At 43.9% G+C, this 23,860-nt stretch overlaps 1 protein-coding gene and 1 long non-coding RNA gene across 6 annotated transcripts in view; one reads left to right on the forward strand and one right to left on the reverse strand.

The window, feature by feature from the left end:
- LOC123861013 (dual specificity protein kinase CLK3) overlaps positions 1–1,614 on the reverse strand; it is an 84,283-nt gene extending 82,669 nt beyond the window's left edge. For all 4 annotated transcript variants that reach the window (XM_064570151.1, XM_064570150.1, XM_064570149.1 and 1 more), the window contains exon 1: positions 1,481–1,614. The gene's annotated coding sequence lies outside the window, so the exon portion shown is untranslated. The remainder of the gene's footprint in view (positions 1–1,480) is intronic.
- A 176-nt stretch (positions 1,615–1,790) lies between these two features.
- Positions 1,791–23,860, forward strand: part of LOC135361548 (uncharacterized) — a 43,506-nt gene continuing 21,436 nt past the window's right edge. Inside the window, exons 1-4 of one of the 2 annotated variants that reach the window (XR_010404955.1) lie at positions 1,791–2,102; positions 6,747–6,929; positions 8,152–8,336; positions 22,933–23,102. This is a non-coding gene — a long non-coding RNA (uncharacterized LOC135361548). The remainder of the gene's footprint in view (positions 2,103–6,746; positions 6,930–8,151; positions 8,337–22,932; positions 23,103–23,860) is intronic. The other variant, XR_010404956.1, reaches the window with a different exon arrangement.

Consider the following 23,860-nt stretch of genomic DNA (forward strand, 5'->3'; position numbering starts at 1 on the left):
CTTGAGTTATGTTTCCTCAGCACGTCTCCATAACTGAATGGATTACTGTGCACGGGGAAATTTTAGGTGAACAGGACTTGCAAAATGGCGTACAATGTTGTCATCACATGAAAGAAGCTTTACTGCACAGGTTGAGACTTGATATTTGCATTGTTTCACTGTTTTAGAACTAAGTATAAAGATAAAAAAAATACTACATGCCTTCAGCATCTTCAACAATTCATGGGGAAGGAATCACATCCCTAGCAATAAAAACTGCTTGCATTTACTAATCTTTTAAATGGGTAGGGGGAAAAGGTGCAATTTTTTTTTAAAAGCTAGGCAAAAAAGTAAAGATAAAAATTCTCATTGTCTGTTTATCTGAGAAGCACTGCTTTTGCCTTTTGTAATCTGTGAAAGATTCAAATTCCAATTTGCCTCTTACTGCCTTTACTTCCTCTCTTGGCACTTGAGAAAGTGTGATTTAGGCCTGTAGCGCTGCTTTCATTCTGCTTTAGCCCTTTTTATAGTATAACAAAACATGAGAAGATTTACACCCACATTAAATCCAGCTGGCAAAAGTATTCATTTAGGATAAAAACAATTGGCATCAAAAAAAATTAAACCAAAGAATAAAAAGCAAATAATTCGGCGATCAATTTAATTTTCCTTATAATCATTACAGTCAATCAATCACAAGAGGAATCATTTTTCAACTGAGTCCTGCCAGTCTTTGAACAACTGCTTCTTGTCCTGTGGCACCATCTTCTCAGTGTGCTGTCCCCAGCAGAGGGGGAGGTGTCTCACTGCTTCTTTAGTAAGATTGAGATGACTCAGTTCCACAACTCAATACACACACCCTCCCCCAAAGAGCCCATCTACCCCGTCCCTAAGCAGAAAGATCCAAACAACAATGCCACCTGCCTACATTTAGAAAACTTGCGTCTCAGAAATCTAAGCCACTTCATCCCTTCACTCGGCCCCCTCCCCCATTTCCCCTAAAGTTCTCGGACCCCCATGCCCGGTGCAACGGACTGCTTGTAGCTTTGAACCCGGCCTCCCCTACCATTCCCGCTACCTTCGCAGCCGAATCCCTTTGGCCCCGGTCCCCTTGAAGCCCCATACCTCCTTCCCCGGTTACGCCAGCCCCCACTTCTTTATACCCCCCAGTCCAGCCCTATCACTTTTACCTCTACCAAGCCCTCCCAGCCAATCCGCTGGCTCCTCTTCGATCGCCCCAACCCCACCTATCCTCGCCCTCTCAGTTCCCGGGGGCCCTTACTCTTCCCATCTCTTTATCTCAAATCACCCTCAGGGTTGCAAGGCGCTTCGGGTATCCTCCCAGCGCTCTCGCTTTTCCTCCGCAGCCCCCGGACTCTGCTCGCCCGCGCCTTCGCGTCTCCCCCCACACACCTGCCTCCCCTCGCACCCCTCCGGCCCCTCCACCTGCCACAGCCCCCGCTCCCGCGCGACTGAAGGAGCCGGGCCCCACGCGGCTTACCTGTGCAGGGCGCTCCGGGTCCGCCGGCGGTGGTGGCGGCGGCCGCTCAGGCCCCGGCGCAGCAGCTGCGTCTCGGACTCCTCCGCAGCCGGGGGCCACAGCCGGGGCGGGGCCCGCACCGGAAGCGGTGCCGCGGGGCCGGGACCGCGAGCCCGGGGCGGGGCGGGGGCGGGGCCACACTGGACGGGGCGGGGGCTAAGGCCGGAAGCGGCCAAAAAGGGACCGAGGGGCGGGGTCAAGCGGAAGTGACTTCTAGGGACGGCCCCGCCCGACCGAGTCGTTGGCGGAAGCGGACTGACGCTAGCGGAAGTTTCCGCCAATGGGAAAGCGCGGACGCCGCGGCGTTCCGGTGTGAGGACTTCCGCGCGGAGTTGAAAAGAGCCAGTGTGAGCAGCACGGGAGTTCTGACCCGCTCCGTTTCCGACCTGGGCCGGTTCACCCCGTCTTAGGCAACCTGGTGGTCCCCCGCTCCCGGGAGGTCACCATATTGATGCCGAACTTAGTGCGGACACCCGATCGGCATAGCGCATTACAGCCCAGAACTCTCCGTCTGCGTTCACTCTTCTCTGCCTGTTTTCTAGTTGCGGAGGTTGGTGTGGCGCGGCGTCAGGTTGGGAGGAAGGTAAATAAAGGACGGGGGGTGTCCGTGTTTTCTTCTGCGTGGGTCCCCTCCCCAACTCACTGCTATCAAATCGATCTTCCCCTGAGATTCCCGCCCCCAGATCAGTTTTCTCTCAACTTCTCCGACTGAGACCTGGCTGTCCCCCGAGGATACGTCATCCCCTGGAGAATTAGTGTTCTCACTTCCCAGGTTCAGAAGGTCGGGGAGCTAGCTATGTGCCGAATACTGTCACCTCTTGTAAAAACCCTTGCTTCTCCGACGCTTACTGTTAAGACTTTGCCACCTGTTTAACCGCCTCTTAGAGATCATCTGTTTATTGGTGCATCCAGCTTTTTGTCTTACTTTTCTCTCCTCTGTCTTCCATCTTGATAATTTCAGTCAGACTGCCGGGTTACCGTACGGGCCTCACCTCTAGCGACCCTTACATCAGCCTCCCAATCCTAATAAAAAACCTGGACCCTCTTACCAGAAACGTTATAGCGTCACAAATTAGTAATTGGAACATCCTTCTGTCCAGTTACAGCCTGATGTCCTTTCAGCTTGACTGCTCAAGAACTTAACTTTTTTCACTTTATCAGTTCCTCTAATCCGTTGAAAGCCCCCATTAGTTCACATTCTTCACGTCCCCTCTTAATACATCTTAGATAAAACGGTATTCCATTACAGTCCTACTCTTACCTCCTAAGCCTGCCCGCCACTCTCTTTTCCCCACCTACGTCTCCCACCCTAGATGGACCAACATGCTTCTCCGTGCCTGTATCTTGTTGTAAAAAATTGTCCTGCTGAACAGACTGGCATCACTAAGTTATTAAATTTCAACCTTAAATGGGCTCTGAACAATGCCTGGGAACTTCATTTTATTTTTCTAGTTAACTTGCTTTCCACTATCTGCAAATCTTTAGCCCTACACTTCCCATACACCTTCCCCTGATTATCTTACTGTATAAGTAACAGGAAGTGCAGAATGCCCTATACCCCCAAAATGCAGAAACACTAAATAAAAGGAATACATGCACCCCTATGTTTATTGCAGCATTATTTATAATAGCTAGATTATTATAAAAATAGCCTGAGTGTCCATCAGTAGAGAATGGATAAAGAAGATGTGGTATATACACAATGGAATATTATTTAGCTATAAAAAAGAATGAAATCTTGCCATTTGCAACAATGTGGATGGAACTAGAGAGTATAATGCTAAGTGAAATAAGTCAGGCAAAGAAAGACAAATACCATATGATTTCACTCATATGTGGAACTTAAGAAACAAACAATGGGTGCCTGGGTGGCTCAGTCAGTTAAACATCTGCCTTCGGCTCAGCTCATGATCCCAGTGTCCTGGGGTCAAGCCTCCCTGCTCAGCGGGGAGCCTGCTTCTCCCTCTCCAGCTCCCCCTGCTTGTGTTCCCTCTCTCGCTGTCTCTCTTTGTCAAATAAATAAATAAAATCTTAAAAAAAAAACACAAAAGTAATGTGGGGGGAGGAGAAACCAAGAAACAGACCCTGAACTATAGAGAACAAACTGATGGTTTCCAGAGGGATGGTGGGTGGGGAGATGGGTGATACAAATGATAGGGATGAAGGAGTGCACTTAAGCCCTGGGTGATGTATGGAATTACAGAATCACTATATTGTACACCCAAAACTAATACAACACTATATGATAACTATACTGAAATGAAATGAAATAAATGTAGAATGTCCTAAAATCTAGAAATCGACATGTGTTTCCATTCTGTTTTTTCCCTTATTAAATAAAAAATATTCATTGAACTCACACTATATGCCAAGCAAGGCACCCATTTACGTGCTTGTTAAGCAGTGAACAAAAAAAGTCCTCATCCTAAAAGATTTTTCTAGTATTGAGAGACAGAAAAACAAAATATGTGTGCTTTGATAAAGAACAAAGCAGAATAAGGATTAGACAGTGGTGTCAGGTAGCTGCTATTTTAGGTGTTAGAGAGGGACTGATAAGCAGAAACTGGAATTGATTTGATGCGCTGAGCCACGTGGATATCTAGGAAAGGAGTATTCCAGACAGAGGAGACAGCGGATTCAAATGCTCTGAGGCAGGAGCATGCTTGGCTTGCTAACGGAATAGCAGGGAGACCCCTAGAGCTGATATAGAGTGAGTGAGGGGGATGGTGGCAGGAAAAGAGATCAGAGAGGTAGTCAGGGGCCCAATCATGTGGATCTTTTAGGCCATGGTGACAACTATGGATTGTTAACACTGAAACCACTGGAGAGTTTTGAGCAGAAGAATGGCCTGATCAGATTTAAGTCTCTAAAAGGCTCATTCTAGCTGTTGTGTAGAGAACAGACTGAAGGTGGAGGGGTAAGAGTAGAAGCACTTGGCCTGGCAAAAGATGATGGTGGCCTGAACAAGATGACAGCAGTGCAGGTAGTAAGAAGTGGTCAGATTCCAGGTCTATTCTGAAAGTAAAGCCACCAGGATTTACTGATGGATTGGATGTGTAGGTTGAAGAAGAGAGTTGAGTCAAGGATGAAGCCAAGGTTTCTGGCCCGAGTCACGGGTAGAATAGTGAAACCATTTACTGACCTGGGGAATGCTATCAGAAGCTGACCCCAATGGGATACTACTTAGCAGTATAAAAGAATGAAATACTGATATACCCAACAACTTGACATCATAACAACATAACAATAAACGCATTACACTGAATGAAAGAAGCTAGTCTCAAAGTGACACTCTTGAAAAGATGAACACTGTAGTGATGGAGAATAAGTTAGTGGTTGCCAGGAGTTAGGGGTGGAGGAGTGACTATAAAGGGATAGCAAAAAGGAAGGTTTGGGGAGATGGGACTCTTCTGTATCCCAACTGTGGTGGTAGTTACATGAATCTATGCATATGTTGAAATCTATAGAACTGTAAACAAAAATATAATTTTATTGTATGATAATTTTTTGTAAGCCAACCATTTCATGCATGCTTGAGTTTCCCTTCCCAATTCCCAGGGCTCTCCTTCTAGCCTCTTGCAATACTGGATCCTTCCATCAGTATTCTATCAAGCTCTAGTTTCAACTATCTTTTCCTTAAAAAGCAAAAAACAAAACAAAAACAACAACAATAACAACAACAAAATCTTTCCCTTAACCGCTTGTTCTACGACTAAAGGCTTATCTCACTATTCCCCTTCCTGAAAAAGTTTCTGGAATTACTATCCTCACTGCAGCCCAAGTGATCTTATCTCTCTTTAAAATGCTCTATGGCTTCCCATTGCTCTTGGGATGAAGACTGAAATTCCTTTATGTGGCCCTCAGAGCCTCTGCCTTCTTTGGTTTTATCTCTTTCCCTCAGGTGCAGTAGCAGACCCAAGATGGCAGCCTTACTAGATGACCTCAGTAGTTAAACAGAAAAGTCTCCCCCCACCCCCATGGAAATATGTTTAAACCCTGAGATAAATCACCCATTCTGGTTATAAGGAATATTATTCAATCTATTTTGGCTTCCAAGATATAGTAGATTGAACAGAATAGCCTTGGTATTTTCCAGCTTCTCCCCACAAGAGGTGTAGTCTCTCTCTCAATCTAGGCTTGGCTGTGTGACTTGCTTTGTTCCATGGACATTAGCAAATCTGATACATGGAGATTCTTAAAAAAGTGCATACAAATTGTGGCTTGCTCTCTCTTGCTGCTGGGAACTCTTCCACGACCTTGTGAAAAGCTCATAGCTGACCTGATGGGTGAGGCGAGACCTCATCTGACATCTAACCAATTGCCAAACATATGAGTGTGGCCCCTTAGACCAACTAGCTTGCCAACCCCCAGACAGTGAGCCAGGCCATTGTAGACTAAGTCCAGGTGTGCCGGCCCAGACCAAAAGAAACCCCCAGTGAACCCACAGACCAGTGAAAAATAATGTTTATTGTTTTTAAGTTAAAGGAATAAATTTTGAGATGGTTTTGGGCGCCTGGGTGGCTCAATTGATTAAGCGACTGCCTTCGGCCCAGGTCATGATCTTGGAGTCCCAGGATCGAGTCCTGCATCCGGCTCCCTCTCAGCAGGGAGCCTGCTTCTCCCTCTGACCCTCCCTCCTCTCATGCTCTCTCTCTCTCTCTCATTCTCGCTCTCAAATAAATAAAATCTTTTTTTTTAAAGATTTTATTTATTTATTTATTTATTTATTTAAAGATTTTATTTATTTGAGAGCGAGAATGAGAGACAGCATGAGAGGGAGGAGGGTCAGAGGGAGAAGCAGGCTCCCTGCCAAGCAGGGAGCCCAATGCGGGACTCGATCCAGGGACTCCAGGATCATGACCTGAGCCGAAGGCAGTCGCTTAACCAACTGAGCCACCCAGGCGCCCTCAAATAAATAAAATCTTAAAAAAATTTTTTTTGAGTTTTTTGTTTGTTTGTTTTTTGTTTTGAAATAAAAAATAAGGATATCCGGGGCATTTCTTTGCATCTATTAGGCTGGATTTAGTTGGATGTATTTCTTGGAGCTGCTTAGCACCTAAAGAAGAGAGCCACCATGCATCCCCTTCACATGGTTAGTCTATGTTACCTTATGTTTTCCCATCTGATTTCTCACTGTTTTGCTTATTTACAGCAGGGGTAATCTTACATGTCATATCTATTGTATTTCTTTTTTTTTTCTTCAAGATTTTATTTATTTATTTGACAGAGAGAGACACAGCGAGGGAGGGAACACAAGCATGGGGAGAGGGAGAAGCAGGCTTCCTGCTGAGCAGGGAGCCCGATGCGGGGCTCCATCCCAGGACCCTAGGACCATGACCTGAGCTGAAGGCAGATGCTTAACGACTGAGCCACCCAGGCGCCCCATGTCTATTGTATTTCAACTTGTTCGGTAAAACTAATATCATTTGCGTGGTTTTCACTGATTTTATTGCTCTTTTTTAAGAACTAAAGGTTGAATTGTATAAGTATTGGGTATCATTTGTATGTGTGTTTTGTTATAAATTTAATCTTAAATGTACAGGGCGTAAAAGCTAAGAAACAGGGAAATGGTCATATTATAGAATAATAATGTAATTAGTCATAACTAGTAAAGGGAAAGATGGCTTCCATTTGTGTTCATGATAGCCAATATTAATTGTTAATGTAATTGGGTCTGTCTTAATGAGATTTAGCACTTTAGCACGAATGGGTCAGTTTGGGGACTCAAGAAACAAAATGTTTTCTCATTGACATTACTGGTGATTACACTTTCAGCTTGCATTGGCTCCACAAGAGGTTTTGCAGGATTAACTACCCTAGTAAGGCAGGAGAGGACTGTCCTGCAGTTACTGTACCTTTAATGCCATGGAAAATTAAAATGTAACCAGATGATTAAGGTTTCCTCTTGTCCTGAGATCAAGGTATAGCCTCAGGAACCTCTATGAGTGTGTGTAAAGCCTCTGCTGAGTAAATGTTATGAACGTGTGTAGAGAAAGAGTGTGACCGTCCAATGGGGTATGAGAGGTGGTGGATCAAGTCCACAGATTCCTGAGGGGACCTCGTCACAGAGGTGGAGGCACCAGTAATGTTGTCTGCAGCCTGATTGGGCTTTCATTGTGCAGTGTGTTTTCCCACAGAGCGGGGAGGGGATGCCCATCAGGCTGACTCTTCAGTCCTTTCTTTTACTGAACTGTTCATATTTTGAATCAGACAGTTGTTATTTGATGTCTGATGACTTGGGTTACCTGATGTGTGAGCTTCCACAAGCTAGTCAACCCTGGAAAACTGTCAGCACCCAATTACTGAGACCCAAAGCTGAACTTTGAGAACAGCTTCAAAGTAACAAGGACTCCTGGCAGCGGGCAGCCAGCCTTTTGCAGGTAGCTGCTCTCTTGCCATATTCCCTTTCGACCTACTTTCACTGCAAACCTGTGGCTCTGGGATTGGCCAACATACTGATGAACGGCCTTAACCATATTGTTCTTCCCCTCACTGAGGAATAGAACAAGTCAGACCTCTAAAGCAATTAAAAAGGGACTCACCGATCCCAAAGTGACTCACCTTTGAAAACATTGGATTGTCTCAATCTCCCTGATACTTAACTGAAAGCTGTCTTTGCAAACTCCATCCAGATTTCTTTGGTGGCTCGAGCACTCAGCTGTCCTGCAGACTGGCAGAGCAAAAGGCAGCAGTTCAAGCCATCTGTCCCAGAACGAGACATCTGGTCACAGGTCTGTGCCTCTGGTCGGGGCTTTTTGGAAGTCATCTGGCTCCCCATCCAACGGAGCTGTGATAAACCAGAGGCTGTCAAGTGCTGGTGAGTCTAAGAGGAGAGGATGCCTAAGCTGAAGCTGGCCTGGCAGTGAGCTTGGTCGGCTGGGAGAATCATGGTGCCAACCAATTGCTGTAAATGTGTCCACAGACACCTACACGTGCCTAGGGGTTTTACATCCATCAAAAAATCTTTATTTCCAGGTACCATCACTGAATGTTGAATTATCAAGAACAGTAATATGCTTTTTCTATTGTTAAGGTTGGCCAGGATTCTTGTCCTCTCTGAATTAAAAAAAAAAAAAATCTGTCAGTTTCAGGAGAAAAAGTATAGAGAATTTATGGTGGTATTTTGGAAACGTGGGCTTAGAGGATGCAAGGTATCCTAGGGAAACTTCAGTGAAAAAGAAGCTTCCCAAATATGGGGTGGAGAAAAGGAGTTTCTCAAATGTAGGGTGGGGAGCACTTGCTTTTGTGAGGCGTGAGGTGTTTGGGTCCCTGGCTCATCATGTCTTTATTGCCTCCATAAAGCACATGACACAGCCATGTTCCCGTTGCCAGCTTACTGCTATTTTATCCCTCATCCTTAGCTAAAGAAACCTGAGTATAGTATAGCGGGAATTCCTGGTATTTTATTAAGGTGAAATATATGAAATGCCAGAGAGGCTGAAAGGGTTGTCTGTACCCCATGGCTTCATTTACTACTTTATAGCAAGAGCACATGTTGAGTGCTTTCATTAAAACCAATGTTTTTTTTTTTTTTTTTTAGATTTTATTTGTTTATTTGACAGAGACACAGCAAGAGAGGGAACACAAGCAGGGCGAGTGGGAGAGGGAGAAGCCGGCTTCCTGCAGAGCAGGGAGCCCGATGTGGGCCTTGATCCCACGACCCTGAGATCATGACCTGTGCCAAAGGCAGAAGCTTAACGACTAAGCCACCCAGGCGCCCCGATTCAAACCAGTCTTAACATAGGATTTCCACCTGCTGCAATTTCAGGGAATAACAGATAACCTCATTTGGGAATCTGATTCAGAAACTTCAACTTTAAAAACTGAGCTGAGGGGGCCCTTGGGTGGCTCAGACGGTTAAGCATCTGTCTTCGGCTCAGGTCATGATCTCAGGGTCCCGGGATCAAGCCCCACGTAGGGCTCCCTGCTCAGCAGGGGATCTGCTTCTCCCTCTCCCTCTGCCCCTCCCCCTGCTTGTGCTCTCTCTCTCTCTCCCTGTCAAATAAATAAAATATTTTTTGAAAAATAAATTTATTTATTTGAGAGAGAGAGAGAGAGAGAGAGGACAAGCAGGGGGAGGGGCAGAGGGAGAGGGAGAAGCAGGCTCCCCGCTGAGCAAGGAGCCCGATGCGGGACTCGATCCCAAGACCTTGAGATCGGGACCTGAGCCGAAGGCAGACGCTTAACCGTCTGAGCCACCCAGGCATCCCTAAATAAAATCTTAAAAAAATAAAAAATAAAAAACTGAGCTGGGGGTGTACCTGGGTGGCTCAATTGGTTAAGCATCTGACTCTTGATTTCAGCTTAGGGCTTGATCTCAGGGTCGTGAGTTCATTAAAAAACAAACAAGTAAACAAAAAAACCCAACTGAGCTAGGTTTTCAGGCTCTCCAATTGAAGTGAAAGTTTGATTTTACAAATCTTATAAGTGCATTGAGATTATGCTGGAAGAGAATAGAGTGGTTCTAAAGCTAACTGATCTAATCATAATATCCTCCTGACCAATTCCCTTCCATGTCACCCCCACCCCCCCGAAAGCAAAATACTGAGCTTAACTGTGTGGTCATCAAGCAACCAGTCATTTCCTAATATGGACAGTTCAGCCCTCCAGTTTCACTTCTGGAATTCAAGTGCTAGGAGAATGGCATTTACATTTGCATGTGTTTTCTACAATTCTTTCTCACTTCCCAAAGCAATGAAGCCTCTGTGTTGTTTGCTTTAACATCAATGATAATATCGACAATGACTGAATTTCCTGGACCTGTAATATAGGATCAGCCCTGACCCAATACCTTAATATTTTGATAGAAAACTCATATGAACAGTTACAAGTATGAGGGCTTTGTCCTTATTAAAAATGAGTAGTTACCCCCAAAATGGGTATAGCCATTAAAAACAATGAAGTCCATAATTTCTACTGACATGGGAAGATGCCAGTGGTAGAATTTAAAAAGAAACTACCAAGTTGCAGAAAACTATGTAAAGTAAAATCATTTCGAAAAAGAAAAAAACTTGAATGATTTAATCTTTTGAAAAACAATTCCCACCTTAAGAATAAAGATACTTATAATGCATGCCCTAACCTCAGAGTCAAGTCCAACTTTTGCTTTCTTTGGTCATTAGAAAAAAAATGCTATATTAAGGAAAAATCTACAGTACTTCTTAACTGATAGTTACTGTGAGGATTAAATGAGAAGGTAGGTGAAGCATTTAGCGCACAATAACTCCCATTTTACAGGTGAGATAACATGCTTAGAAGAGTTAAGTAACTTGCCCAAGGTTAAGTTACATGTTATAGGGAGCAGGGCTGAGATTTGATCCCAGGGCTGTCTGACTGTAATTCATGCTGGTAACCACCATGCCATATTCCTCCCAGCAGTGTCAATCAATATTTGACTTGTAACCATTTGAGTTTATTTTTCAATATACAATTTATCATAGTGTGCCACGGAGAATCAGTAATGTCACATATTAGCTTTGCAATTTGGCTAAAAGAAGCTAAGTAAAGTCCTCTTTGGGGACTATACGGCCCTAACAGCCTGCTTCCCGATGGTGCAAGTCTGGAGATCCAAGTGTTGTTTTATGGCTTTACTTATTTATTCAGGCCAGGCTTGTGAGGTTATGGCAATACAGTTCCCTCAGAAACTTCAGGTCAACTTGCTTCTAAGCAGCTTCTTGTGCCAGAAATCATGCCTAAAAGATTTTTTTCAGGATAGACGTATCAACTTTCATTTATTTCTTTACTCCATGCCTCTCTCTCCCGGCTTAAGGGCAGTTGCAGGGAAGCCATATGAATCAAAGGTGTAGGTGGAAGGAAAGCCTCGAGACTGTTCTTTGCACTAGTGCTGGAGTCCTCTGTTTAACTGAAATATCTTCGTGGATAACCTTTTCAGTCTTTTATCCTGCTGTTGGGGCACAAGACCCCACTTCTGTGCTCCCTCGATTCCTTTTCCTAGCCACGTGCAAACCAGGACGTTCTTGCCTGAGCTTACCTCTTACGGTATCTTGTTAAACACAGCAAGGAGCTACCAATATACTCTGACATTCTGACTCATGGTCTGACTTCAGCAAATCATGGAAAGAAAGAGAACGTTTTTTTCTTTTTATCTCCTCAAGTGTCCCTATTAAAAACGGGCACCAAATAAGCGAGTTTCTTGATTTCTTGGGAATTACTGTCATGAAGTGGAGGCCCACACTAAAAAAAAATTAGAGGAAACACTTTTGCAGATCATTATGCTAATAAGCTGCTCTATCTGAAGTCTTTAAACACAGTGATTTCTTTTAAAAACTGAATGATGAGCCTACAGAGAGGTTCAAGAATGCCATCATATAGGCACAAGATTGGTTGCAAGATCCAGAAAGACAGCCTCCATAGCACCAGAAAACTTCAAATGGACACTGGACACCACAGAAGGGACAAGTTGGCCATGATATTAAAGATTGATGGGGAAACTTTTCTGAGACAGCAGAAGACATGGTCAATGCATGCCTTACCCGTGAACAAGGTAACCCAGGAAACCTTATAAAAGTGGGACATATATTAGAATCACGTCCTAGGAGACGGTTGGAATATATCCAGAGACCTCACACAATTATCTCCCTATATGAGTCATGAGTATTTATGGTAATAGTGTGTTTCTTTTCCGGATGAGTTGAAGCATCCCCCTGTCAAAAAGTCACAGCACCCACAGTGGCTAAGAAACTACTGGACTTTGCATTCCCTCCATAGGATATTCCAACTTAGCATCTCATGATAAAGGAACATATTTTACTGGGGCAATTATTCTCGAGCTGTGTGAAGTATTGCCTCTCATGTAGAAGACTCATTGCCCTTATCACTCTCAGTCACTGTGAAAAGTGGAGAGAACAAAAGAAATATTGATACTTTAATTAGCTAAATTAGTGGACACCACTTGAGTTCCCACGGCCTTAAGTACTGTCCTTGGTGCTTAAGACTCCGTGTTCTTGGGGCGCCTGTGTGGCCCAGTCAGTTAGGCGTCTGCCTTGGGCTCAAGTCATGATCCCAGGGATCCTGGGACCAAGCCCCACATCGGGCTCCCTGCTCAGCGGGGAGTCTGCTTCTCCCTCTGCTGCTTGTGCGCAATTTCTCTCTCTCAGTCAAATAAATAAATAAAATCTTAAAAAAAAAAAAAAGACTCCTGTGTTCTTCCCATTCAGGAACTCACAGATTGTCTCCCCATGAATTTGTCACTGGCAGGCAGGCCCATATAACTATGAATCTCTCCACCTATACTGGATTCTAACCTCTTATAGGCAGAGCTGGCCGCATGTCACAAAGGATTAACCCAATCTCCCCAGTCTAAACAGTAACAAGCACAGGCCACGTTCCCTCGCCAGCCACCTAACCAGCTTCTTTTTCCACTCTAGGTGTTCAAGAATATATAATTAAAAAGTTATTTGGTAGTAATGTCAGACTTACAGAAAAGCTGCAAAATTAGTACCAAGAATTCCCATATACCCTGCCCCGGACTCTGCAAATGTTGACATTTTACCACATTTGCTTCATCATTCTTTCTCTCTCTGTATCCGTGTTATTATATTCTTTTTTCTTTTTTTAAAGATTTTATTTATTTATTTGACAGAGAGAGACACAGCGAGAGAGGGAACATAAGCAGGGGGAGTGGGAGAGGGAGAAGCAGGCTTCCTGCCGATCAGGGAGCCCGATGTGGGACTCGATCCCAGAATCCTGGGATCATGACCTGAGCCGAAGGCAGACGCTTAATGACTGAGCCACCCAGGCGCCCCACATGTTATTATATTCTATGAACCATTTGAGAGTAGTTTATAGACACAACATCTCTTTATGCCTAAATATTAAATATTTTAGTGTGTGTTTCATAAATACAAGTACATTCTCCTATATAACCATTGTACAGTTCTCAAAATCTGGAAATTAATGTTGACACAATACTATTATCTAACTTACAGATCATACCCTATTTTTCTAAATGTCCCCAAAATATCCTTTATGTCAAAATAAAACAAAAACTTGTTTTTCTGGTCTAGGATCACACACTGCATTTAAAATTATCAAATCCCTTGGGGGCGCCTGGGTGGCTCAGTTGTTTAAGTGTCTGACTTTTTTTTTTTTTTTTAAGATTTTATTTATTTATTTGAGAGAGAGAGAATGAGAGAGATCAAGCACATGAGAGGGGGGAGGGTCAGAGGGAGAAGCAGACTCCCTGCTGAGCAGGGAGCCCAATGCAGGACTCGATTCCGGGACTCCAGGATCATGACCTGAGCCGAAGGCAGTCGCTTAACCAACTGAGCCACACAGGTGCCCTAAGTGTCTGACTCTTGATCTCAGCTCAGGTCTTGATCTCAGGGTCATGAGTTCAGGTCCAGCACTGGGCTCCAGTCTGGGCATGGAACCTACTTAAATTAAAAAAAAAAAAAAAAGTCCATCTCTTTATTTTCCTTTAAATGAATAATCTACAGTCTTTTTGTTTTAGGACTTTGACATTTTTTAAAAAAGATTTTTGTTTATTTGAGAGAGAGAGAGCGCGCGTGCATAATGAGTGTGACGGCAGGGGGCAGAGGGAGAGAGAATTCCAAGTGGACTCTGCCTTGAGCATGGAGCCTGACAAGGGGGCTCGATCTCATGACCCTGAGATCATGACCTGAGCCGAAATCAAGAGTCAGGTCGCTCAACTGACTGAGCCACCCAGGCACCCCTGGCTTTGACTTTTTGAAGAGTACAGGCCCTTTATTTTGTACAGTGTCCTCAGTTCGTTGGGTTTGCCTGATTAGATTTGAAGATATGCATTTCTGGAAGGAACACTGCAGAAGTGGTATCGTTTATTTTCAGTGCATCATATCAGGAGGCATATGGTATGGTGATGTTAACTTTGATCACTTGGTTAAGGTGGTTTTCTGCCAGTTCTCTGCACTGTGAAGTTATTCTTTTTCCCCTCTGTGATTAGTGAGTATTTTATATGGACCCAGGTTCCTTCTGCCTATCATCCTTGATGTCCTTGTCACCAACTGTATCCAGTTAGTGGAAGAGGAAAGAAAAGAGTTTCATGGTGGAGGCGGGCAGTGGGGAGCAGTTGTTACTAGGCCAGTCCTGGAAGTGGCACCCATCACATTAACCCTAACCCGGCTCACATTCCATTGGAGAGAACGGAGTCTAAAGATTCTATCTAATTGCAAGGGACACTGGGAAATATTGCCTGGCTTTGTGCCTGAAGGAGGGAATGTGCATGAGTAGGGAGCTAGCGGTCTCCAATGCAGGGTGCAACCCTTCCACTGGCCCTTTAATTTATTCTCTGGGGCTCTAGTTTTCCCTTGTCCCCTTAGATGAAATCTTGGTCAGGTCCCTCAACTTGGCTGATCACTCTTATGTGTCATAAGTCCTCCTGTCATGCTAGTCTCCCAAACAGCATCAGTTAAGCAACAAAAATGCCCAGCCCCCTGTAATAGTCATCACTCTAAAACTGATTGAAAACTGAGACTTCTCCCTTCTAGCTTGGGCCTCTGTGAGGTGGGTCGCCTCCCACAGAAAAGGACCGTGTGATCAGTTTCACTCCTTCCTCATTCAATACTTCTGTTCCTTTCTTCCTCTTGCTGGCTATTGCTGAGCCCTCCGTGCTGGGTGGCTGCTAGTCTATGTGCTGCCTCGGTGTAGGTCAGAAAGAGGTTCCCCTGTGGATGGATGCCACCCCCTGGGGAGAGAACTGTGCCTCTGTGTGAAGTAGAAAAAGGCAGCTCTTCCTGCGAGAAGACACAACCCCCTGCCAGGGCATATGGTTCGGAGCACAGAGAGCAGGCTGGATCGCAGCCCCCGTTTACACCTACAGCCAGGAACGCTTTTCAGTGAGCGACTTGCACAACCCTAAGGCCTGTTAAAGTTGGAGTGCATGGAGGAAGTAATAGGCCAGACGGTCAAGTTTGTCCTTAACCAGTGCTGTCCTGAGTGGCATCTGCATTCTCTGGGGTTCGCAGAGATTTAAGGCTACTCTTTTTGGGGAAGGGACTGGATTCCTTAGTTCTATAAAGCTCCCTCATTCCGTCGATGGGGATCACATCTTTGTGGTTTCTTTCTTGTAGATGAATGCATTGCTTTTACAGTTGTTTGTTCATAATTCGTTCTCAAGACTCTGGGCATCTGGGGATGCACCTCCACCCTCCTCCCACTGAAATGCAGTCCCTCTGGCAGCTTTCTGGAACAGGATCCGAGACCGAGCTTCTCCAGAGCCCCTGCAAGTATGTACCACAGCAAAACATGTTCAGTTGAGCCACCATTGGGAGTGCTGCCACATCCCAAATCATAGCCTCATCTCTACCCCATGGGATGCCTAAGCCAGCCCTTCACCTTTGACATATTCCAGCCATAACTCAGAAATTGGCCACTGTGTCTCCCAAATTGGAAGGAACACATATTATGTACTGCTGGGTGATCCCAGTAAAACTCCTTCCATCAGTGTGAGGTGCTGGGCACATACTCCTCACCATGAGGTTAGGGGTGTGGCAATGACTCAGGACACCAGCAGCTTTCTCTAAAAACCTTGAATCTCCTCTCTTTTTCAACCTCTCCAACATCTTTTATAGTCTGGAGGTGGGTGGTGAACTGAGAGTGAAAAACTGGTTTTCTACAATCTTCCACTGTAAATCCTGTGGTGGTGGACTTGCATCTAACTTTGAATGTGACTTCATTGTTTTGGGATCTGAGACAAACCTGAGACTAAGTGAGGTTTACTTCAACATCCATATCTCTGGAAGTATACATACGGAACAGGAAATATTGGTTACCTTTGGTGGGAAATGTGTTCACTCAGGGAAGCCATGGGAGGGAGAATTTTTCACACATACTCTTTGAACTGTTTTTAAATTATATGTATGTAGTACCTATTTAAGAAATTTAAATGAAAGAAAGGTACCTTCCAAATACACTAAAGTACATTCGCATAATAGAGCACTTTCTAACTCTGAAGAAGAAGGAGCCATATATTCTGATGGAGAACAATCTCAAAGATGTTGTTAGGTAAGAAAAGGAAGATCAGACTATCTCATAATATATTTACATACAGTAAAATTATGCATAGGTACATATTTTTAATACATGAGGGACATTTTCAGGACATTTTTATTAGGATAAACTAAATCATGTTGTAGTGACAATATTAAACTTGAAATATCAGTTACTCACCACAGCAAAGGCTTATATTTCTTGAGCATCCAATGCGAATTGGGCAATTCTGGATGGCAGCTCTTCTCCATGTGGTGACTCAGGGATCCAGGCTGTTTCCATCTGGTAACTCCATCATCTAAATCCATGGCTTCCACAGCTGCTGCACCAAGGGAAGGGACAGCTGGGGAATCGTACACTGGAACTAAATGTTCTGGCCCAGAAGTGCACATATCACTTCTCTGCATTGCCCTTGAGCCAGAACTGGCCTCCTGGGCAAGGCTCACTGCAAGGCAGGGTAGAAAGTGTTGTCCTCTTGCAGGCCTAGAAAGAAGAAAATGAGATGGGTTTCGGTATCCTGTAACATTGTTTCTGCCACAGGGACACAGAAAAAACAAATAGCAGGAGGAGGGAGTCAGGATCTGATATCAGAAGACTTACTTTTCACTGTACTGTTTACTATATTCATTATGCTGTTTGGATTTTTTGCACCATTGAGTCATGTGTACCTTTTCAGTTAAAAGAGTTAGTGACTTGGGACACCTGGCTGGCTCAGTGGGTGGAGCATGTGACTCTTAGTCTTGGGGTTGTGGGTTTGAGTCCCACGTTGTGTGTGGAGATTACTTAAAGATAAAACCTAAAAAAAAAAAAAAGATTTAGTAACTTTAGCCTCAATGGATACTAAAATTAGTGGGTGAAAGTTTTACGAGGAATAGGATATGGTATACAAATACCTCCCACCACGGCACTTATTAATTAGAAATGGACAAAGAAAAACCTGACCAACCCCACCTTAACCTAGGAATCAAAGTCAATTAACATCACCAATAGTGAGACAAATAGACATCATATGGCTCCTGATTTAATGAACCGAGATGAACACAGCATCATTTTTTGTGATATTCCTGCCCAAAATGCATAGCCTGAACTTAATCATGAGGAAAATACCCATATAAACCTAAATGGAATGATTTTGTACACAACATCGGGCCTGTACCCTTCAAGTGACAAGGTAATGGCAGGCCAAGAGAGACTGAGGAATTATTCTAGATTGAGGGAAACTAGAAAAACTTGTTGATGAAATACAACATGTGATCCTGCTATAAAGGACGTTATTGAGACAACTGATGATATTTGAATAAGGTTTGTAGGTTATATAATATTAGTGTATCAATGTTATTTTTCAAATTTTATAATTTTGCTATTGTTATGTAAAGAATGCCCCTGTTTCAGGAAATCAAGTATTTAGGGGTAAAAAGGCATCATATCTGCAATTTACTCTCAAATGGTTGAGGAAATGTATATATAATAAAAATAATACATTTTTATATATAAATATATAATATATAACTTTGTATATTATATATTTAAATATATAAGTATATATGATTATTTCCTGAGCCAGTTGACCATTTGAGAATAAATTACCGATATGCCTTTTTACCTCTAAATGAACATATATGTGTGTATATATGTGTATATATGCATGTGTGTATTTATATATATATATGTGGGGTGAAGGATGATAAAGCAAATGTGATAAAATGTTAACATTTTAGGAATCTGAATAAAGGTATATGGTAGGTCTTTGTATTCTTCATACAACCATTCTATAAATCCGAAATTCTCTCAAAATAAAAAGTTGTTAAAAGTGACGAGTAACGGGCACCTGGGTGGCTCAGTTGGTTAAGCGACTGCCTTCGGCTCAGGTCATGATCCTGGAGTCCCTGGATCGAGTCCCGCATCGGGCTCCCTGCTCGGTGGGGAGTCTGCTTCTCCCTCTGACCCTCCCGACCCTCCCCCCTCTCATGCTCTCTCTCTCAGTCTCTCTCTCAAATAAATAAATAAAATCTTTAAAAAAAAAAAAAGTGACGAGTAACTATACTTATTAAGTTTGTGGACTTTTGTACTACACATAATGCTGATCAGCAAATTCTATTTGTAACAGAATAAAGGTACAGGGTACTTTAAAAAATTATATCTCACAGAATTATTATTATATTTTTTAAGATTTTATTTATTTATTTGACAGAGAACAGCAAGAGAGGGAATACAAGCAGGGGGAGTGGGGGAGGGAGAAGCAGGCTTCCCGTGGAGCAGGGAGCCCGATGCGGGACTCGATCCCAGGACCGTGGGATCATGACCTGAGCTGAAGGCAGACGCTTAACGACTGAGCCACCCAGGCGCCTCTATCTCACAGAATTACTGCAAGGATTTGTTGTAATATGTGTTAGTCTGTAAACCACTATTCACATGCATTGTTTTCACTGTTACTATTGTTTTCATTTTTTTTAAGTTTTATTTATTTTTTAGTAATCTCTATACCTAACGTGGGGCTCGAACTCACAATGTGGGGCTCGAGATTAAGAGTCACATGCTCTTCTGACTGAGCCCGCCAGGAGCCTCTGTTGTTTTCATTTTGACTGAAGGAGGTGATTCCCATTGGAAAGCAGTGGAGGTTGGGTTGAAGGAGTGACATGAACAACTTATTGAATAAGAAGATGAGTACTAGGCCAGGGGGCTTGGATTTTGCCTGTAGGGGTCCCTTTTGGGTGGTGAAAAGTTGTTACTTACCAAAATGGGTTAGGGGAAAGCTGAATTCTTAACAGTGCTGGAAAGTATCCAGAAGGATGAGCTCAGCCTCCTCATTTTACAGTTAAGCTGGTGGGTTTTACAGATGAAGCATCTGGACTAGGTCTTAAAGATGAAGCTATGAAGATTCAAAGCTTGAGAAGACAGATGAAGAAAAACAAGGAGATAAGAAATGTCATGCCGCTAAGACCAGCTACGCAATTTGGGGGGCCCAGTGCAAAATGAAAATGCAGGGCCCCTTGATCATAAGTTATTAAGAATTTTGAGGGGCGTTTGGGTGGTTCAGTCGGTTAAGCATCTGCCTTTGGCTTAGGTCATGATCCCAGAGTCCTGGGATCAAGCTCTTGTCCTGGGATCAAGCAGGGAGCCTGCTTCTCCCTCTCCTCCCTGCTCCTGCTCTCTTTTGCTATCTCTGTCGCTATCTCTGTCTCTCTCTCTCAAATAAATAAATAAAATCTTTAAAAAAAAGAATTTTGAAACAGTAACAACATAACAGTAAACCAAGCTGGGGGCGGTGGGGGGAATACTACTAAGCATGAGGCCTCACGTGACAGCAAGGTCACACACCAGTGAAGCTGGCCCTGCACATCACAATCCACCAAGGATGTCCACATTCAGTCATTCACCCAAGGTCACTAGGTGCTTTCAGATGAAAGGGACTGAAACTGATGCAAAATGGGCTTAAATCAGAAGGAAATGCAGACTGGCAGAAGGTTGCTCTTCAGACACAGGACGATCGCTGGTGCCTGACATCATCAAAGGCCCAGGTTCTTTCAAGCAAATCTCTGTGCTCAGTGTATAGAATTTGCTCCGAGACCCCATAACTTCCAAAGTAAGAAATGGGGCCCCTCTTCCTGTTCTCTTGGGCAGGAGCAAAGATGACTTTCCCAGGAGCTGCACACATTTCCTTAGCCAGAACTGGGTCCCATCGCAGGAAGACTGTGGAGCCATGATTGGATTAGGCAATTAGGATGCCCCTCCTGTAGCTCAGAGTGGGGCCATCTTCCCCTGATGCACAGAGCCATGTGGAGGAGGGTGGATGCCTGAACAAAATCAGGGTCTTGGGGGAGTCTGGCTGGCTCAGTCAGTGGAGCATGCGACTCTTGATCTTGGGGCTGTGAGGTCGAGCCCCACATTGGGTGTAGAGATTACTTTAAAAAATGATAAATAAATAAAAAATCAGGGCCCTGGTGGGAAAGAGGAGGAGTGTTTGCTATAGGTTCCTGACACAGTTTCCAGAATTGCTGATATGAGCGCGGGGTGGTTGGTTAAGCAAATAGCTGAAGGGGGAAGTGCAGAGAGGGGAGCAGTGAGAGGAGCCTGGGGAGCTTGGTGGGGGTGTGATCTTGTGATTCATGTTAGCCAGTCTGCGTTTCATCCAGTGGGCCATTGAGGACCACACAATGTAACCTTAGGCAGGCCACAAAAGAATATTATTTCAATAGATACGTGTTTATTCTTACGCATATTTTAAAAGTAATTACTAAGCAGAATACAAAAAGTGCTGACCATAAAAAAAAGATTGATAATTCGAACTTATTAAGATGAAGAACTATTATTCATCAAAGACACCATTAAGAGAGCAAAAAGGCAAGCCACAGGGAGGAAGATTATATTTGCAATCCATACATCCAACAAGAGACACTTATCAAGAATACACATGCACAAGGTCGGGGGGATGGGAGAAGATGGTGTGCATAATTTGTGACAAGCCCCAGAGAGATCCCTGGGTTCTGGAGCAAGACCATGCCATCCGCAGTGGAGAATTAAACACTCTTTGGAAAATACATATGAATACTACAAAACTAAAAATCATTAAGAAAAAAGATAACCCAAATAAGAAAAGGGTAAAAGACATAAACAGGCACTTCACAAAAGAGGATATGCAACTGACTGATAAACATAAAAAGTTTTTCAACCTCATTAGTCATCAGGGAAAGACAAATTAAAACCACAATGAGATAGCCTTTATACTAGTGAGAATGGCTAAAATTACAATGACTGATGATATGAAGTGCTGCTGAGGGTATGAAACAACTAGAACTCTCATTCAGTGCTCCTTCGAGGAGAAATTGGTACAGCTCATTGAACAACTGTGAGGCAGAATGTAGTAACACTGAACATATATAACCTATGATGCAGCAATTTAACTCCTAGGTATATACCCTCAGAAATGTGTACCTGCGTATACTAGAAGACATGAACAAGAATATTCATAGCAGTACTATTCATAAATAAATGTTAAAACCTGGGAACAACCTAAATGTCCATCAGTGGTAGAATGGATGAGCAATTTAGGGTGTGATCACACAATGGACTACTTACTATATATCAATGAGAAAGAATAAACTATTGTTATATGCAATAAGATGGATGAATTTCACACACATGGTGTTGAAGGAAAGAAACTAACCACAAAAGAATACACATGATATAATTCATTCCGTTTGATAAAGTTCAAAAGCAGGTAAAGGAGTACATTCATTTATAGCAGCCTTATACACAATAGCCAAAAGGTGGAAGCAACCTAAGTGTCTGTTCACAGATGAATGGATAAACAAAGTAAGGTATACCCATACAATGGAATATCAGTCAGCCCTAAAAAGGATGGAAATTTTGACACATGCTACAACATGGAACCTTGAGGACATTATGCTAAGTAAAATCAGCCAGCCACAAAAAGACAAATACTGTACGATCGCAATTATATGAGGTACCTAGAGTAGTCAAAATCACAGAGACAGAAGGTAGAATGGTGGTTGCGAGCGGGTGAGGAAAGGGGAGATTGGGAAGTTGTTTAATGGGTATATATGCATATAGAGAGAGGGTCAGTTTTGCAAGAAGAAAAGAGTTCTGGAGATGAGTTGCACACCAATGTGAATGTATTTAACACTACTGAACTGTACCCTTAAAATAGTTAAGATGATAAATTTTAGGGGCACCTGGGTGGCTCAGTCGGTTAAGCATCTGCCTTTGGCTCAGGTCATGATCCCAGGGTCCTGGGATTGAGCCCTGCATTTGGCTCCCTGCTCAGCCAGGAGCCTGCTTCTCCCTCTGCCTGCTGCTCCCCCTGCTTGTGTGCATGCTCTCTCTCTCTGACAAATAAATAATAAAATCTTTTTTTTAAAGAAAGATAAATTTTATGTGATGTGTATTTGATCACAGTTAAAGAAAAAAAAGCAGGTAAATGAGTCTACAGTGATAGAAGAAGGATAGTTACCTTGAAGGAGAAACACTAAGAGGGATATATGGGGCTTTTGTGATTTCTTGAGCTGGGTGATGGTTACCTGGGTGAGTTCACCAAGCTGTACGCTCAGGATTTACGCACTTTCATGTTACTGTGGGACACATGGCGATGTGTTGTCCAGGTCCCCTTTCAAGGAAGGACCTGCTGCCCAGCTGCAGAGGGAGTAATCAGCAGGCAGTCTCCAGTGTCAGTTCCTTCAGAGCCTGCGAAGGCTGCCCTGCCTGAGGTCATGCCGTTCCTGGGGCAGGCTGCATCAGGCGACTTAACAAAGTAGGGGTGTAAAGGTTTAGCCATTTTAGACTTGATGCTTGACAACCTGATGGGACCTCTCCCTCCAAGGTGAACTGCTGATTGGCTGAGACTTTGGTGACCCTGCAGCACAGACTTCCTTCAGCCCACTCCTGCTTTTGCTCCCTTCCTTTCATAGGTATGGATCTCTAACAAGCATTTTACATCCCAAACTCCATCTCAGCATCAACTCTTGAGAACCTGACCTTCTGACAGTTGGTACAAGAGGTGGATGAGAAAGCTGGTGATAAGATGGGGTTTTGGAACTGGATCACCACCCATCTTACCACGAGGACCCCATCACTGGAGGTAGGTGGAACACACCCAGTGGTGAATTGGGAGAGTGAACCAATAGAATGGAATGCTCTAGAGGGCACAATGTACCAGATGCTTGAGATGTACATAGGAAATAGTAGCTATAAGGATGATGGAACTAGAGCTATTGCTAAGCTCCATGGATGTGCTACAGGGTAATGCTGGGTATAAAAACCAGAGGGCCTCTTTGGTTCATAGAGAGAAGCCCACATCTCCTGCAGTGGAAGGCCAGAGAAGCTGAGGACTCAGCCCAGGATTTAGTGGTCTGAGTGACTGACTTCAAAGACAGTTAAGGGGGCGCCTGGGTGGCTCAGTCGTTAAGCATCTGCCTTCAGCTCGGGTCATGATCCCAGGGTCCTGCGATCGAGCCCCGCGTCGGGCTCCCTGCTCCGCGGGAAGCCTGCTTCTCCCTCTTCCATTCCCCCCCTGCTTGTGTTCCCTCTCTCGCTGTCTCTCTCTCTCTGTCAAAATAAATAAATAAAATCTTAAAAAAAAAAAAAAAAGACAGTTAAGTTCCCAAATAAGGCAGATCTCTTAGGCTAAAGTCAGGGTCCTGGCTGGAAAAACCCGAGATTCTGACACTTGGAATGGTGATATCTGGGTGGATGCTCCTGAAGATTTTAGCTCCACAAATTCCTCTGAATCTTCTGAGCCTCCAGAAGTAGCCCACTCCTTGCTAGTGAGAGCAAGTGTTCCTTCTCTGCTGGAAGACAGGGCAGATGGCTTGCCCTCACAAAGCAACAGGTGTCCCT

Source organism: Mirounga angustirostris, unplaced genomic scaffold (genome assembly GCF_029215605.1).
Source record: "Mirounga angustirostris isolate CCGP_5_RB_7025 unplaced genomic scaffold, mMirAng1.0.hap1 SCAF_9, whole genome shotgun sequence".
NCBI lineage: Eukaryota > Metazoa > Chordata > Mammalia > Carnivora > Phocidae > Mirounga > Mirounga angustirostris.